We start from the raw sequence: 8246 nt of genomic DNA, 5'->3' as shown, positions 1-8246 counted from the left end.
TTGTCTGTAACACTGACCACCTCCCCTGCCACCCCCCATGTAATATGTCCAAATTCTTAAGTGCCGGCTTAGGATTTACTAAGTCACTTATTTGTCTACAACATTTAGCAAAGTAATTGTGGACAAAATGTCCAAAGACGTGATTGTACTTGGACAATGGGGTGGGAGACAGGGAAGGTTTGATTTCTTCCCTTCCAGGTGAATTTGTCTCCTTCTTAAAAGTCACATCCATTTATTGGATATATTCCATATTACTTAAAAGTAATATCCATTTATCTCCCCACAGTACTCCATCCTATGCCTTCCCCATAGCGGGAGCTAAGTAAACTCCTGTTGATGGTCAAGAAGAAAAAGGGCAAAACGGTCTTTGGTGCTGTTTTCTGTTGGGACGGTGATGTGATGTGATGTTTTGATGTGAGTTTGAAGGCACCCATCTCCATGGAATCACTGACAGTGTGAAATGAAGAGAAAGACCTGGTTGAGAAGAGGCTTAGCTTAATCACCCCTTTAAAGAGTCTCTCTCCAAACACAGTCTGGTTCTGAGGTGTTGGGGATCAGGACTTCAATGGGTGGATTTGAGGGGACACAATTCAGCCCCTAACACCATCTTTGCCTGTTTCACTCCTTAGCATGACCTTGTTCTTGTGGCTTAGGGGGCGACCCCTCAGAAGGGACGTGCAGCTTTCTAACTCTGACCATCTCGGAGTGGCTCTGTGATTGGACAGTCCTCACAAATTGAGGGGTACCTTATGCCCCCTACCACATGTGCTTCTTAAAAGTTGAGGAAGAGGGCGCCTGGGTGGCTCAGTTGGTTAAGCGACTGCCTTCAGCTCAGGTCATGATCCTGGAGTCCCGGGATCGAGTCCCACATCGGGCTCCCTGCTCAGCAGGGGGTCTGCTTCTCCCTCTGCCCTCTTCCCTCTCGTGCTCTCTGTCTCTCATTCTCTCTCTCTCAAATAAATAAATAAAATCTTTAAAAAAAAAAAAAGTTGAGGAAGATATATTTTTTTAATTATTTATTTATTTATTTATTTATTTATTTGAGAGAGAAAGCACAGTGTGTTTGGGAGGGAGAGAGAGAATCCCAAGCAGACTCCCTGCTGAGCGTGGAGCCCAGACACAAGGCTTGATCTCAGGACCCCGAGATCATGACCTGAGCCAAAATCAAGAGTCAGACGCTTAACCAACTGAGCTTCCCAGGTGCCCCTAAAGGCTGAAGCATGATTTCAAAGCCTGTTTATGAAAGGAAACCTGCACCAAATACTTTTGTAAAACTAAGAATTGTCTTCTAATTTTTTTACTTTTGTAAGTTTGGATTTCTGGGTCAACTGTTGCTGAAAGTAGGGCTTGCATGTATTCATAAACAATGATACGCAACAAACGTTTTGGAGGTCCTGCTTCCAAGCTCTCTGCTGGGAGCTCACGGTACAACTGTGCCCAAGACACACATGGGCTTGCCTGCCTGGAGTGTCACATTTAACAAGGCAGATAAAGGAATGAGTTACAAAGATGAGACACAGCAATGCTAAATAGGGTTTATTTCTGCAATGCACTACATTGTAGCTATCCACCCATCCATCCATCCCTCCATCCTTCCATTCATTCATTCATTCATTCATTCATTCATTCATTCATTCAGTAACACTTATGGAGCACCTCTTATCTCTCAGGCCCTGTGGATTGGGAAACACTTGGTAATTCAGACCAGCATGGTTTGCATGACCCTTAAATGTGAGCTGTGAATTCTTTGCACATTGTTTTTAGAGGGAGTTGTAATAGATTTATAAAATCCAGCCAAGTATAGCCCAAACTAGGTGTAGTTTGGGAAAATACTTTTCTTTTTTTTTTTTTTTAAGATTTTATTTATTTATTTGATAGAGAGAGAGACAGTGAGAGAGGGAACACAAGCAGGGGGAGTGGGAGAGGGAGAAGCAGGCTTCCCGCCGAGCAGGGAGCCCGATGCGGGGCTCGATCCCAGGACCTTGGGACCATGACCTGAGCCGAAGGCAAATGCTTAACCACTGAGCCACTCAGGTGCCCCAGGAAAATACTTTTCTGATGAAGAGTTTTTTATTTTCCTTTTTTTTTTTTTTTTTTGGTCATTCTTTTTTTCTAAAGGTGGTGTGTTGAGCAAAATTTCAGTGCCTCGAGGTGTTTTTGCAGACTGGATTGCTGAGGTCCTATGGTAATGCCAGTGGCCTTTCACGTCTGATGTGCTTTCATTGATTTCTTTTTTGATGCAAAAGAAATTATTAAGATGCACTACAATCAGTGGTCTAGAAATTGCGATAAGGGATGTTCTTCTCAATTAAAATAACTCATAAGCGCTATGTATACGAGCCAGGAGCACTCATCTATTTAGAGCGGGAAAACCAAGTGAGATGGGGATAGCAAAAAAATAGATAAATATGCATACTTTCAAAAGAGTAATTATATTTTTACACCTCTTCAAGCTGTCCCATTTTCTCTTTCTTCTGTGGCAGTGCTGAATTTAAAGCAAATGGAAAAACAGCAGATTGAATGTTACAATAAAATACATTATATCAATCAGACGAACAAGGCAAGCTTGTTGGGAAGGTTTAAATTATCTCTGTGCACACTCAGCCTACTTCTAGTGTGGAAATCTGGCAGCCAAATCATGATGGCATGTGATGGTTAGTGACCTTATTTTGAAGCATGTTATTGTTTCCAAGGTTTATAATGCTGGTATTTCCTGGACACAGCAATACTCAACTTAAAGACATCTCTCAAACGGAAACTTAAAACCAAAACAATGCAAGGCAAAACAAAAACAAAAGCAAAAAACTCCTGAGATTGTTGAGAAATATTTAGCCATTGCAGTGACATTCCAGGAATATCAACCAGCCTCAGTGAATTACCCGTCGTGTCATAGGCCACCCTCAGGATTCTGCTTTCCCACCTACAAATGTTTTCTAAGTTATACTGTGGCCTGCAGTCTCTTCCTTTTTTTTTCTTTTATAAAGATACAACATTGAGATGGCTTCCAGCCACATTTTGCTGGGGTAGAGCAGAATCTAGCGTTTTCTAAGCTTGCTTGCTATTGATTCCTGTGGTCTTGGATCGAAGAAGGGACCTAAGCAATCATTTGTTCCAATGTGACATATTATAGATGAAGAAGTGGAAGTTTTGTACATTTTTCCTTAGGCTGTTTGTCTACCCACAAAGTAACAATCTAACCATCCCTGGGTTGTGTAGATGTAGGCCAAGGAGCCAAATAATGTCAACAAAATCACATCAAAATGGCCTGTCGAGAGGCCCTGTTGAGAGGCCCCTGCCACCACCAAGATGGAGACCTTGTACTGGGTCCTGTTCTTAGTGCTCGAATGCCCAACCTGACCCTGAAGAAGCCTCCCTGGGGGCACATGGCTTCCGCCATGATGGTGTATGTGCTGGTGGTGGGGTCTTATGTCCTTATCACTGGAGGAATAACTTATGATGTTATTGTTGAACCTCCAAGTGTTGGCTTTATGACTGATGAACATGGACATCAGAGACCAGTAGCTTTCTTGGCCCACAGAGGAACTGGACAATATATTATGGATGGATTCGTGTCCAGCTTCCTATTTACAATGGGAGGTTTATGTTTCTTAATCCTGGACTAAGCAGATGTACCAAACATTCCAACATTCCAAAACTCAATAGATTTCTTCCTCTATTCGCTGGATTTGTCTGTGTCCTATGGAGTTTTTTCATGGCTAGAGTATTCATGAGAATGGAACGGTCGGGCTATCTGATGGGTTCAAATGCCTTTTCAGAAGAAATCAGTGGATATTGGATTTGCTCCTGTTAATGACGTTTTAAAGGCTGCCCCAAGCCAGCGATGTGAAATATGGAAAAGAACGAAAAGCAGCAGAAAAGAAGCATCTAGTGAAAATATAGGAGCATGTTGACACTTGAACTAGAATGTCTTCTTAGTATCAGAGAGACAAGCTTATTCACAGTATTTTTCCCTCTTGCCTATATTGATGTACCAATGATGTTAAGTGCCGTTTTCTTCTTAGTTTTTAATGTCTTAGAGAATATATACTCAATTTCTACAACCATAATATTGAATAAAGTGATTATTTTTTACAGTTCCCTTAACATTTCTTGGAGATGACATTTCTGACTTTGAAAAATTAATGTAAAATCAGGAAGCGAAATCCCATAAGCTGAAAACTCTGGACAGATGATCAGCTTTACTTATGGTGCTTTGCCTTTAAACAGAACGTGTGACAGTACATTATCTCAGACAGATATGCAAGACTGTCTCCTACACAATAAGATGTATGAAAGGAGCAGAAATAAATAATTTTTCTAATTAAAAAAAAAATAACCTGTCCATTTCAGTGTCATGAAGCTGATCCAGACCCTGGCTTCAAATAGACTAAAAAGGTGGTTGGAAAGAGTCCAATATATCATTGCTTAAAAATTCCCCACATAGGTCTTCACTTTTAAAATAGTGATCTGAGGTGAGCCTGGGTGTCTTAGTTGGTTAAGCGTCTGCTTTCGGCTCAGGCCATGATCTCAGGGTCTTGGGATCGAGCCCCACATTGTGGGGCTCCCTGCTCAGCGGGGAGTCTGCTTGTCCCTCTCCCTCTGCCCCTTCCCCCTGATCATGCTCTTTCTCTCTCTCTCTCAAATAAATAAATAAAATCTTAAAAATAAAATAAAATAGGGGCACCTGGGTGGCTCAGTCATTAAGCGTCTGCCTTCGGCTCAGGTCATGATCCCAGGGTCCTGGGATCGAGCCCCACGTCGGACTCCCTGCTCAGCATGAAGCCTGCTTCTCCCTCTCCCACTCCCCCTGCTTGTGTTCCCTCTCTTGCTGTGTCTCTCTCTGTCAAATAAATAAAATCTTTAAAAAACAAATAAATAAAAATAGTGATCTGAAACCATGAAGGGCAAAAGATGCACTTTGAGATCACTTCTCACCTTGGTTGGCTGTGGTGTAACTGTGTATACATTCTTCCTAATAAGCCGATTTGCCTGCGTTACAAACTCAGTCCAGCAGGACCTGTAAAGAGCAGAGCGAGCACAGGTGCTCATTGGTTGGCACGTCTGCAAAAAGCACTTTATGCTGCTGGCTTAAATGCCTTTTAAATTCAGAGGACGGAGTTGTTGCATCCATGGGCAGGAACTGCCGGACCAGGAGAGAAGTGAAGTGGGTTTTCCGGATCCCTCCACCTCAGGTGTGAGAAGCCTGTTGGCTGGCCCTGGAGAGGCATCACCTACATGGATGATTCACTCTTCCTTTGAGAAGCTGCATATCCCAGTTAGCCAGTTCATCCTCACTCAAGGATCGCAGTGATCACATTGGGTACAGGTAGGGGCTCCGCCTGCCTCCCCCCACCCTCACGCGTGACATTGTCATTCAGTCTGGGAAAAGGAGCGCCTTCTACAATTGGCCCTGCTGTTTAATGATGCATACATTGTGAGCACCCGCTTTTAAGAAATCTGGTAATAGGGGCGCCTGGCTGGCTCAGTCGTTAAGCATCTGCCTTTGGCTCCGGTCGTGATCCTGGGGTCCTGGGATTGAGCCCCACATCGGGCTCCCTGCTCAGCGGGAAGCCTGCTTCTCCCTCTCCCACTCCCCCTGCTTGTGTTCCCTCTCTTGCTGTCTATCTCCGTCAAATAAATAAATAAAAATCTAAAAAAAAAATTTGGTAATAAGAATACGACCGTGCCCTGCTCCAGCGGGACCCAGTTACTTTGTCCATCGACAGCACAGAGTTTGGCGGCTCTGCCCAGCAGCTGGTGCTTCTATCAGAAAAGCAACTTTGGGGGTGCCTGGGTGGCTCAGTTGGTTAAGCGACTGCCTTCAGCTCAGGTCATGATCCTGGAGTCCCTGGATCGAGTCCAGGCATCGGGCTCCCTGCTCGGCAGGGAGTCTGCTTCTCCCTCTGACCCTCCCCCCTCTCATGTGCTCTCTCTCAGTCTCTCTCAAATAAATAAATAAAATCTTAAAAAAAAAAAGAAAGAAAGAAAAGCAACTTTGGAGATTTCTCTCAGTGACATGAGAAGTAGCCCTGCAGAGGATCAAACAAGGGGAGGATGGGGACATCGATTTAGTCAATTCTGAGTTGCAGGGATTTGAACCGGTGGTCGGAGGCCAAGTCATCTTTTTTGCATAGTAACTGTAGGTTTAGGAGCAGTAAGGAAGGGTAGTGTGTCGGGGCAGAGGCCCCCCGCCATAGCTAACTGGGGCTGCTGTCTGCGGGTCTCTTCCTCTTGAATCGGTGGGCAGTCGAGGCAACCTGCGGCTGACTGCTCGCCCAGGTGCCCAGGCAGAGGTGTCTTGAGAGGACAAAAGCAAGTGAGAAGGCTGTCACAGAGCCACGAGCCACAGTAGCTGCTCCAACACAGGCTTGCTGCCTGGCGCTGGAAGGGGGGCGGGGCAGAGGCAACACTTTGCTTCCTCTTGCTTCTGACTTGCAAATTTTGAAGTCAGGAACATTCCAGGGGGCAGGGAGGGGTGGGATAGTTTTGAACTCTACCACCCCTTGAGGAGAACAGGAGAGGAGTTTCCAGGTCATTTATAGCACTTCCTTGACGCTGAGGAAAGGGAAGGAAAGGATTTTTTTTTTAAAAGATTTTATTTATTCATTTCAGACACAGAGATACAGAGAGAGAGAGAGAAAGCATGAGGAGGAGGGGAAGAGGCAGAGGGAGAGGGAGAAGCAGGCTCCCTGCTGAGCCAGGGAGAGGTAGGGGCTCCGCCTGCCTACCTCAATGTGTGGCTCAATCCCAGCATCCTGGGATCATGACCTGAGCCGAAGGCAGACACTTAACCATCTGGGCCACCCAGGCGCCCCAGAAGGAAAGGATTTTCATGAATACCCTAAACTAAAAATGGGGGGGGGAGAAGATTATAAAGGTTAGGATACTTCTTTCCTTCCTTGTTTTTCACATGAGCAGCCGCTGAGAACTCAACTGGCTTCCAGTGTCTTCTGTAATTTGAGGACAGGAGTGAAAGGGATAAATGAATGTCACATAATCCCCGAAGCTCATTCTCATCCAGTAGCTTCAGCCTTGTCCCTCTTCCAGTCTTGTCTCCCAGCTCCTCGGGAGGAGAAAAATGAGCTGTGGGAAGCCTGGGTGACTCTGCAAGTGGGGTTTGTCCTCTGATGGAGGCCCAGGATCAGAGGGAAGCTCAGGGCCCTGCCACTGTGAGGGGCTTTTCCATACAGGAGGGGATGACTCCTACAGGGATACCTGGGCAGGACGATCCAATCCAGTGGGGTTCCTTTATGGAAGGGCTCGCTGAGGCTCCAGGAGACAGAGCCTTTGTAGGCAAGGCAGAACTTTCCCTCCAGCCTCTGAGGGTCAGGCTGGGCCTGAGAATTCAGTTGACAGAAGACAGATTAGCGGGAGAGACGCTTAGAGAGTTTATTATTTACATATTCATGGGAGCCTTCACGGGAAAATGAAGCCCCCCCAAAGTGGTTGGGCCCAAGTGTTTATATACCAGATTGGACTAAGAGCACTAATTGTGAAAAAGTACCAAAAATATATGGGGAAGCTAACAGGAGATAAGGGTTACTTGCAAACCCTTGTTAGCACTGATTCTGTTGGTACCTTCTCCGTCTCTGGTGATAAGGATGTTTCTTCCCCCCGGTACAGAGGGCAGCTCTCACATGGGAGTCGCATCTCCTACTTTGAGGAAGAAAAAGGGAAGTCAGAAGGTCCTTCTTGCATCTGCTGTTTCCAAGTGCCTTTCTTTCTTTCTTTCTTCTTTCTTTCTTTCTTTCTTTCTTTCTTTCTTTCTTTCTTTCTTTCTTTCTTTCTTCTTTCTCTTTCTCTCTCTCTCTCTCCCTCCTTCCTTCCTTTCTCTCTTTCTTTCACCTCTACACCCAACATGGGGCTCAAACTCACAACCTTGAGATCAAGAGTCACATGATTTACCGACTGAGCTAGCTAGGTGCCTCTCAAGTGCCTTTAACTGGAAATAATCTTATGTCAAACTGGCATTTAGGGCATATTCTGCTACCCTTCACCATCCAGCTAGTTACTAGCAAAACCAGAACTAGAAGTTGGTCCTCTTCACTTCCAGTCTGTGGCTATTTGACTATATCTCAGTTACCATCTTGTGTCTGAGACAGTTACCATCTTGTGTCTGAGATGTGCTACTCACCCTCACCTGATGTCTTGTGGGACCTACGATGCACCAGGCCTGTTCTCGGGGCCTCCAGATTTATCTGAGCACATAAGCTTTACTGTTCCTACCTTGTGGGTGAAGACATGGA

At 45.2% G+C, this 8246-nt stretch overlaps 1 pseudogene; it reads left to right on the top strand.

Annotated features, from left to right (window-relative positions):
- The first annotated feature begins 3306 nt into the window (after positions 1-3306).
- LOC110591388 lies at positions 3307-3811 on the top strand (annotated as a pseudogene).
- Positions 3812-8246: the final 4435 nt, after the last annotated feature.

Source organism: Neomonachus schauinslandi, chromosome 2 (genome assembly GCF_002201575.2).
Source record: "Neomonachus schauinslandi chromosome 2, ASM220157v2, whole genome shotgun sequence".
In the NCBI taxonomy this organism is placed as follows: domain Eukaryota; kingdom Metazoa; phylum Chordata; class Mammalia; order Carnivora; family Phocidae; genus Neomonachus; species Neomonachus schauinslandi.
Note: the sequence above shows the minus strand (reverse complement) of the source record. Positions and strands in the feature narration are given on the sequence as shown.